This window comes from Gracilinanus agilis, chromosome 2 (genome assembly GCF_016433145.1).
Source record: "Gracilinanus agilis isolate LMUSP501 chromosome 2, AgileGrace, whole genome shotgun sequence".
NCBI lineage: Eukaryota > Metazoa > Chordata > Mammalia > Didelphimorphia > Didelphidae > Gracilinanus > Gracilinanus agilis.
This window is the reverse complement of record NC_058131.1, coordinates 120667820-120678581: the sequence shown is the minus strand read 5'-3', so window position 1 is coordinate 120678581 and position 10762 is coordinate 120667820. Positions and strand designations below refer to the sequence as shown.

Genomic DNA, 10762 nt, shown 5'->3' with positions numbered 1-10762 from the left:
AAGAAATAGTTGTCCAGAGAAGTCGCATATCCTTCACTATGACAAAACTTTTAAGTTCAGGATTGGTCTGGTGTGTGTGTGTGTGTGTGTGTGTGTGTGTGTGTGTGTGTGTGTGTAAATAGACAGTGAAACATACCACAAGTATTCAATTCACATGTGAGGGGGAATCATAACAGTAAAGAAAAGTCTAAGTCTTCCAACCCCTGAAGAAACATAATCCTGAGTTTATATCAGATGGTTTATGGGAGTTTATTGGAATATACAACAGGGTTCATGTAGTGTGTCACAAGGTGAAGCCTGTTCACTGGTGATTTACAAGCCGCATGTGCCGGTGTTACGGTAATTTATAGAACACAGATGGTCGTGGAGTGCCCCTGCTGACTTGGAGCTGAATAGGAACCTAAGCCCCGAGTGTCATCTGCTGTGGGTACCTCAGGTTCACTTCTCCAAATTATGCACTGACATATTTCTCTTCTAATCTGGAAGATTCCAGAGACCCTTACCTTGTAACACACAGAGTCCTGAAACTGCTCAACTCTGACAGAGCAGACAAAGGGATAAAAGATTCAGATTAAGGAGAGGCCAAATCCCCTCCCACCCCAAAGTAAAAGGACTTGCATCCTAAGAAGAGGTGGATTTCTTAAATACTTCAAAGATCAATAGAAAAACAAAATTCCGGTCCTTCCTATGGGATCTCTAAAAGGATTTCTCTGAATTCTTCATTTCAAAATATACATACTTCTCTGCTCAGAATACTTCTTTAAAATGAAATTCTTTGGGCTTAATGATTTCAAAGCACACACGTCATTTAGTACCTAAATCATTTCATTGAATAGCTTTTGATATCAAGTTCCAGGAATAGTTTCTGATATAAAGTTCCCCGGCCACCTTCAACTGTGTTATCTAATTGCTTCTTTATTACAAAACCTCTTTATAACACTCAAAGGACTGACAGGATTCAGAAAGATGGCATAATAACGGAAGATGAATGTTTACAGACTATAATGCAAATGGATTGACTTTTTCCCCAAAAAAGATTGGCCTAGCGGTGCTTTATTTCACAAATTAAGGTTTCCGTATTAGTTCTGATGCAGCTTTCAGTACAGCTGTTTGAAGTGCCTAGCCCTCTTCATTCTGGTGCTAACATATTTCGTAGTATGTTTGAATTGTTGTTGGGAAGACGGCAATGAGAGGAAGAAAGAATTCTTGAAGTTCAAATAGTAAGGCTCAGGGATCTCCTTTCTATTCCTTTCCTTAAAAATAGACTTGAACAATCAGGCAATTGCAAACAGATGCAGTAATAACACATTCCAGTGCCCTTTAACTGACTATTTCAATATCCACCACCTTCTCCAATCCAAGGCAACAAATATTTATTAAGGGTCTGCTGTATAGTCAAGCATGGTGGCACTAAAAGCCTACTATGTGGCCAAGTGCAGTAGCAATCACCTGTTTACCTTGCTGCTGCAGGAGGCACAGGTTGAGCCTGATAGACCAAAGTTTGAGTTCCATAGTTCTCAGGTGGGTAACACTGAGGCTGGACAGGGTGTCTACGCCACACCCAACATCGATATATTGATCCTTCTCCTGTTATCCCAGACACTAAGCAAACAAAATAGAAATGAACCAGCCCAGCTTGGAAAAACATAGCTTTCTTGATGATCAGGAATGGGATTGAGCCACTGCATGGCTACTGCACTTCCAGCACTGATGAAATTGGGAGATCTAGCCTAAAAAAATTAATGAGTTAATTAAATTAATGGATGAATAGCTTACTATGTTCAATACAGCAAGCTAGGCACTGGGGACACAAAGATCAAAAAGAAAGCAATGGCTTTCCTCAAGGAGCTCACATTCTTGTGGAGAGGATGTCAGGGAAGAGATACCACATGTCAACAGAAAAGAGTACATATGATTGCTAGAGAAAAGAGAGAGCACTAGCAAGTAGGGAAATCAGGAAAGACTTCCTGAAGGAGGTGACACATGAGTTGAGCCTTGAAGAAATCCAGGGATTCTGAAGAGAGGAAATACATTCCCCACGTGGGACAGCCTATGCAGACTCAATATGGTACCTTTTTTACTCTCGCCACAAAGGTGATGAAGTGGACAGAAGAAGCTGATGAGGAAAAAAGAGATTGTGTCTCTGACATGCCATGGTTCACCACACACACAACTAAGACAAAAGCCTTTACTGTTATTTTCTCTCTTCACCCAAGGATAACATAACTTTAAAAATTCTGGGATTGGGAGAGTTAAAGACCACAGCGACCAAGTTAACTTTTCCCTCAAATGGTGTGCGTTCAATTTAAAAAGGAAGAAAGAAAATAAGTTGTCTTCTTATTAAGCGAAGGAAAAAAAAAATCTGAGAGGAGAACCAGAAGGAGAGCTGTAATGGAAATAAAATTGACAGCCTCTCAAAACTCAGGTGGCACTTTCCTTTTCCAGTTAATTACGGTTTTAATTACGCGGCTTCTTGTGACTCCTTGATACCTAATAAACCAGACTCAGTGGGGCAGCCAAGTTGGGTTTTGCTTGAACTGCAGGTGTAAGACTCAGCATGGAAACATAAATCAACTTCTTAAACATGTTCCCAGGGTGTGTTCAAGCTTTTTCTTCCTGTTTGCTTGTAAAATCACATCTTTTCACCATTGTTGGTACAGAAATGATTGAAGCGGGCTATGTGTTGAATAATAGCTTTGTGTCTTTGGCTCACTTGGCCCGGTATAAAGCATTTTGCCGCCAATGAAATAGAATAGCAGAACACAAGATGTTTTTCCTTAGGTCTTATGAATAATATATGCTTCCAGATATTGACCATTTCATTTAGGAAAATAAATACCTGTTAGGGAACACAAAAATGAAGGCTCTGGGAATACACTCAGATTTCTGGCCAGAGCATTTTGAAAGCGTAAGAATAGGGGAGCTCCATTCATTCCCCACAAGTCCCGTGTGAGGTCGAGCCGGTTCAGATGTGGTAGAACGCGCGATGGCTCTCCCCGCATGGTGGCAAGGGGGGCCCCACGGCAATAGAAGGCAGGCGAGAGAGAACGCATTCCCAGGGTCCTCATTGGCTGAAAAGCCAGAAGCCTCTGGTGGCCTTATGAGCAGCTTATAAGTCAGCCTGAGCCACAGGAAAATCTGTAGTTGATCAGCTCTGCCACAACCAGTAAGTGTCACTATGGTAAATGTGGCTTTCAATATAAGGTTTTGCAGTGCGCGGTGATAATTCTGCTGGTTCTCCCTCCCTCCCCCCACCCGCCTCACATCTATAAAGAGAAAGTCCCACATATGGCATTTGCGTGTTATCACAAAATATGAGATATCAGGTAAAATAAATTACGTGTGAAGGGGTTTTGCCCATAATTTCTGGTAATTTCGAAAACATGAAAATAGCTTTTGAAGTAATAAAGAGGGCCTCCATCCCTTGGGGAGACTTCAAAACCCGTCACACGCTGTATAAACAGAAACGCCGTTACCTTGCATATGCCCTTCCTCATTTTCCTTGAAACCCCAGCTAATTGCCAACAATAGTTGTATTCTAACAGGCGGTTTCTTTTTCAAAGCTCAGTCATTTGCATTCCTGCTCATTAAAAGCAAATTTCTGGTTGGGGGGGAGGGGGAAGGGACGCTAAGGGGTGGCAGAGGTTGAGGGAGGGGGTCATAGATGACGAACCTTGGATGGCATGTTTCCCAAAAGAAGATGCAGAGCTTTGGGGTTATCCATGTTTCTTTTCCTCCTCCCCCTTAGTGAAGGCAGTCATTAAAGGGAGAGATGCAGATTCTCATTTCTAAGATTTCCCTTTTCTTTTTCCCCTCCTCTTGATATCTCCCACTACTCAGCCCATTCCTGTAGCTCTCCAAGATCAGGCCCATTGGTCCAGAATAGAATTTACAGAATGGAATGGAATTTGTTGAAAACCAAATGGTATGTCATAAATACATGACCATCGTGACTCCTCCTTTCTCTGCTTCCCCATAATTCACAAATGGACATTTAGAATGGCAAGGATGGACATTTTGAACTTCTGGCTATACAGACAAGTTTTATTCCGTTTGTTTGTAAGTATTAACAATTACCGAATGGACCAGCTAGATGGCTGGGTGGGTAGAGAGCTAAGCCTGGAGGAAGGAGGTCCTGGGTTCAAATATGGCCTCAGACACTTCCCAGCTGTGTAACTCTGGGCAGTCACTCAATCCCAATTGCCCAGCCCTTACTGCTTTTCTGCCTTAGAACTGATTAGATAGTTAGTACCCTTTATTAGACAGAAGATAAGGGTTTAAAAAAAAACAATGGATAGGGAGATCATTTGTCCAGAGACTCCCCCAGGGGACATGCACTGCTCCTTTCCTTATGGGATAAGAGTTCTAAAAATTAAATGATGGCAAGGTTTTGAACAGATAGTGTAGACCCACTCTGTTTAAACTAACTAACAGGGAAAAAAAAAACCACTAAAGAGAGTCAGGACCTTTGGTCCTTTCTATCCGATGTGGCCTTAGGCAAGGCACTTACCTTGCTTGGGGATCCACTTCCTTCATTTTTAAAATAGAAGGTTAGACAAGATGACCTCTGAGGCACTTTTTAGCTCTCCCTCCTTGTTGCTATTATCCTTCCATGGGCTCCAAGACTGGAGTAAGAAATGATGGAAATTCTAGGAATTATAGTAGATGAGTGGGGGAGATATTGGGAGGTAGCAGGGCTTATCAATGATTCTTAAAATCATACCGTCTAGCTGGCAGCCATGGTTACCACAGAGAGAGATTTTGCATATTATAATATATTATATTATTTATATTCATTATATTATATATATCATATATTATATCAGATATCATGTAATATATATGATAATATATTATATTATAATATTAAAATTCATCTTTCTATTCAATTCTATTCTATTTAAACTTATGAAAAAATCTAGGACCATTCTAAGGAGACAGAAAAGAACTGTGGACAAAGAATTATCTAGCATTAAGATAACAGAAAACAGTTAAAAGCTATGTATTTATACAATAGACAAAATCAGATGAATTTGATTTTCTTTTTGCAGCTTGCTCTCCCATATTTTGGTCTTTTCACCTTCTTGGCTCATAACTTGAATCTTTCTGTACAATTTGGGTCCCTTTTCTATCATGAGTTTTCATTAAACCTGAAGAAAGATCTTGCTAGCGTCAAAGGTAGGGAGCTAAGTCTAACATCTCTTTCATTATGAAAAATAAAGTTTTAGATAAACGTATAAGGCTTGGTTAGCTACAACTATGTAAGCCAAATTATTTTATTCTACTCACTAAGGCACATGAGAAGGATTTTGACATTCATTAATTAACTGTTTGATGACAACTGAAAATAATCAACCTCTGACTTATCCACAAACATTTAAAGACAAAGTATTTTTTATAAATAAATTGGCAGTTAGCAATTTTCCCAGATGTTCTAAGAACAAGGAAAAATATTTGTTGGCATACTTTGAAGCAGTTAGTAAGTAAAATCTAAAAGGAAAATTATTGCTCACCTTGACTATGTAAAATGAAAAACTCATAGACTGACCTGGCTCTAAATATATTTGTGCAAATGAATTAGGAAAATGGGCATATATAGATATACATAAATATAGTCATATATACACATATGTGAAATGTATATAAATACATACATATGTATATATTATTTTTAAATACTCATTAAATGGAAACTACATTAAAATGAACTTTTCACAATTGCAGTGAAGTAGGAACATGACTAGGATAAACAATAGAAGAAAATGAGCCACTTGAAGAAATGCAGGAGGTACAGAGCTCCAGACTTTTGAAAAGAGCTTAAGGAACATAATGGTGTGGAAGATATCAGGGCAAAGGATTAAAGTCCAGAGAAAAGCCTATAAAAAAAATTACATGATGAGCATGTGGAAAAACCATGGAAATTTGTTCATGGTAACATGAAAAAGGATGAAAAGTTTTGGGATTAGAAGAAGAAAAAAAAAAGACTTATTTTCTGATCAAACCAGAATAAACCTGTTCCAGTCCAAAAGGAAGAATCTGGTGACATGAAAATAGGAAGGAGAAGTTCTAAAAGAAAAAGAGCTGGTTCTCTCTATGTTATAATAATAACTGATCCCTAAAGAGTCACTTAAAAGGTACAAAGTAATAATAATAGTATCTAACATTTTGTAGAGTACCTCCTATATGCCAGACACTTTGCTAAACGCTTTACAATTATTATCTCATTTTATCTTCACAATAACCCTGCAAAGTAGGTGTATTTATTATACCCACTTTACCAATGAGGAAACTGAGAAAAAGACAAGTGCCCAAGATCATCCATCTAGTAAGCATCTGAGACCAGATTTAAACCCAAGTGCTCCTGACTCCAGGTCGAGCACTCTATCCACTGAGCCACCTACCTGCCTTCTCTGCCTACCCTCTTTCAGTTGAACACCACAACAATCATGAGAGGCAGGTACAATAGCTATTAAAATCTCCATTTTACATAGGAAAAAACTGAGGCTCGTGAAGGTGAGCTTATTTGCCGTTGGTTACCTTGCCAATAAATGTGGAAAGCCAGATTTAATCCTGGAACTTCTATGTGATAAGCCCAGGAGTCTCCCCAATATTCCATGAAAGCTTAACTTAGCCTACCCTTCAAGAGATTCCATTTTGGAGGAAGGTAGTACTAGTCAACCATCAAACATTTTAGCAAGCACCAACTATGTGCCAGGTATTATATTAGAAGCCGTAAGTTCTACCCCTGGCTTTTGGAAGTACTAGATATAAGACTGCAGAACAAAGAAAGCATCAGTAAAGCAGAGGATAAAAATCCCTGTGCTACCAACTTCTCAGTATCTTCATTAGCATCAAATGAGATCTTGGGTATAAAGGGGCTTTGAGCACCATTAATAGGTAAAGCAGTATAAGCTGCCATTTTTATTAATGAGAAAAGAAGAGCGGCAGAAAAGGGTCTTGGCTCCCATTAGGATGTTATCAAGCTTGCATGTGAGACAATCCTCAAATCTTCATGTTTTCTCTTTCTTTAAAGCTTGCTATTAAATTTGTCCTGAAGTTCATCACACACTTCACAGGAGCTGAAGAAAGAAGCAATCAGAAATCAAAGTTATAAAAAGCTAATTGGCTAGTAGGAGCCTTCTTCTATCTGGATGGACAGCAGGAGAGGTGGAGCCCTTCACTTTGGCATTTTCAAAAGCATTAATGGTTCTAGGAGCTTTCAGTCTGAAGTTCCAGTCAGACGTGTAATATCTGCTTCATGACCCAAGGTTTGGTACTGTGCCCCTTATTGTTTCCCTCTCTCCATTCAGCAAAGTAGGAAATAGGAAAATGTAAAGCAACAACTTACAACCTGAAATATTTATATTTCTTTTCCTCCTATGGATTTCTATAATAAAGTCCTTATAAAGTGAGGTTATTGATTTAAATTTTTGCAGAACTTTGTTATTAAATCATATTTTAGTTATGTCCAACTCTTTGTGATCTCATTTGGGGTTTTCTTGGCAATGACAGTAGTTTGCCATTTCCTTCTCAGTTTATTTTACAGATGAAGAAACTGAGGCAAAGAGGCTAAGTGACTTAAGGTCACACAACTAGTAAGTATCTGAAACTGGATTTGAACTCAGGAAGATGAATCTTCTAACTCTAGACCCTTAAAATGGTGTAAATGTTAATTATTTTATTGTTATTGAAGTTTCTGACAGATTTTTTTGCATTTATCTACATACATATTTAGGGTATTTTTATGTATTCTCTCTCTTCTACTGAATTATAAGCTCCACGAGGTCAGGAATCATTATGGATCCCAAGATAGTACATTATATGTCATAGCAAAATCATAAACGTTGGTGGAATTGAATTGACTCAGGCACCCTTGCAAAATAGATAAGAACCAGTATTGCTCAGATTATTACCTTTCTGGAGAAATGAAAACCAAAGAAAGAAGTGTAACGGGTACTATGCAAATTATGATCAGAAATATGACTAGAAACTAAAACACATGTTCCCCAATTCACCAGCCTAAAATTCCGATTGCTAGATTGCTTCATTCATAAAAGAACATACTAGGAATATCTAGAAGAAGGAGCTATATCCTATGAGTAACAAATAAATATGTCCCAAAAATATATGAGTGTAGCATAAAGACAAATGATAATGCAGAACAGATCATAGAATAATAATTCTAAAGAACTAGATCAAAGGTGGTACCCAATAACTAGGGAATTACTGAACAAATTATAGTATTTGAATGTAATAGAATACTATTGTACTATAGAAAAATGATGAAGGGGATAGTTTCAGAGAAATCTGAGAAGACTTGAATGAACTAAAGACGAATGAGGTGAATGGAAACAAGAGAACAATCTCTACAAATAACAGAATTATAAAGACAAACAACTTTAAAAGACTGAAAATTCTGATAACAATGACTAACCATAATTCCAAAGGTTCCATAATGAAACATGCTTTCTGCCTCCTGACAGTAAAATGTGGACTTGGGCTTCAGGCTGAGAATTTTTTTTAATTTGTTCAATAAAGAAACTTCTTTTGCTTCCTTATGCATATTTTTACTTTATTTCAAGAATTTGTTTTTCTTCCCTCCACACCCCCAATGGAGATGATATGGGGAGAGAAAGTAGATTTTTTTTAATTTAAAATTTTTTTAAGTTTAATTTTAAAAATAATAGCATATACTTGGTATTCAATAAAGTGCTTTCCTCACAAAAATCCTGTAAGAAAATGCAAATATCATTATCTCCACTTTACAGATGAAGAAATTGAGTCTTAGAGTTGATAAATTATTCCCCTAAGATTGTCATATCCAGCATAAGGCTGAAATTTGGACCCTGGCTTCTTGACTGCCTTTCCAATATTTTTCATGGAAATATTAATCCACATTAGTTTTTTCATTTTATTTTTACATTTCAGACTTATATCCCACTTTTCACTAGAAGCTTGTCAGAATTCTATTATTTAAACTATCAATTTAAAAATGTATGTAAAGTATAGTGCTTTGATGTTGATTATTAGCCAAGAAGTCACCAGACCAAAATATGACAAGGTTTTCCCCTTTGTTTCAGAGATAGCCAGTTCTAAAGTGCCTTCCTCTTTGATTATCACTCCATCAGTATTATGGTCCAAAGCAGCGTTCCCAAATTATTCTTCCTGGAGCCAACTCTGAGCCCAACAAAACAAATATACTTTACCTTTTTTAGAAGAGATTATGAATAGGTATTGTAGCCTCTTTTTTAAAAAAAAAAAAGCATATTAGAACAATTAACTTAACACCAATAGAGAGGGGGCTTGGAACTCTTCAAGTTCTAAAGGATAAAGAAAACCAGATCTCCCCAGAGATTTTGTTACTATGTATAGTAGTAATACCGCTGCTTAAAAATAAGGAAAGTATTTACAGTAAAGACAAGGAAGGGAAAGGATCTAAAGAATTTGGCAGGCATTGATAACAATCATTTTGAAAAAGCCCTGGAACATTTAAAGAGAATTATAAAGGATTTTGTCAGAATCAAAGGGAGAGAAAACTCCATAGTTGGAGATGTATTTGGGGGATCTACAAACCGATTACATCAGATTGAACAGAACAGCTTTGGTTGGGCAATCTGAGGAAAAGAAAAGTATTGGTCCATTTAAGGCCATTTTTCCTCTCATCCTTCTGTCTGCTTTCATCAGTTATTCTGAGGGCTTGGTGGTAAAGGAAATTATTTGGTGCCACAAAGCATGAAGTGCTTAGAGATCCTCTCACATGTGCAACATCCAAATGGAAATGGGGACAAGTGCCAAGGAAACCTAAAATATTTCAGTACTTTGCTGAATAAACTGAAGTCATTAGGAGTGAAGAACAGGCAAGAAGTAAATGGACGCTTATATCTCCTGTGAAACTTGATGGCTTTTCATGATCCATTATAGAATAGTCGATTAGCAGCATGTCATGATAATATACCAGGCTGGAATCTAACTGCTTCTGTCTTATAAACAGTTAAAAAAAGAAGAAGAAAAAAAAAGAAAGAAAAAAATATGAAGGAAACTGAGGTTTTGTATTTTATTTGACAAAGCAAGAGTTTGGGGGGGGCAGGATTTTTATTTTCAGTAATAGCTGTACCAAAAATTTATTTCCTATTCTTTACCGACATTATATTTTCAAATTTTAAAGAATTTTTTTTGCACTGTGGTTTGACTTGATGCAATTTAAGAGACAGGGTTGCAATCGTAAGGCTAATGAGAGGAAAAATGCCCCATTGACTTCACTCAGTTCACAACATGGTAATCTGTCCATGAAGCAAATCTTTGTTAGACTCCTACCCCATGTTTGATTCATATTAATTCTGCTGTTGAGGTTATTTTAGAGAGAACTTAATGGTTGTATTGAAACCTGGGGAAACTGTACCAAACTGTTTGGCTACAGGACCTAGGTGAAAGAGGAACTTAGGAAGGTGGGTTTTGAAATGCTGAAGGGTCTACCCCTCTAGGATAGCATTAGAGCCAGTTAGAGCCCATTTATTCAACCCGATTTCCACAATCTTCACATAGACGGAGCACATTGCTTCTGTAGCACAGAAGGTACATATAAATATATTATATTACAATAAATAAGTAATATAATTAAGAGTAATCTTTTCCATATCCTAAATTCAGCACTAAAATTAAACAAGCCCTCACACATTCCAGAGACAATAACTGAGGAAGGGAGAGGGAGAAACAGATGAAAACAATATAAAAGACATGCAAAACTGCTATTAGCTTGGGATAG

At 37.4% G+C, this 10762-nt stretch overlaps 1 pseudogene; it reads left to right on the top strand.

Moving 5' to 3' along the window:
- Window positions 1-1401: 1401 nt before the first annotated feature.
- Window positions 1402-10762, top strand: part of LOC123233358 — a 59589-nt pseudogene continuing 50228 nt past the window's right edge.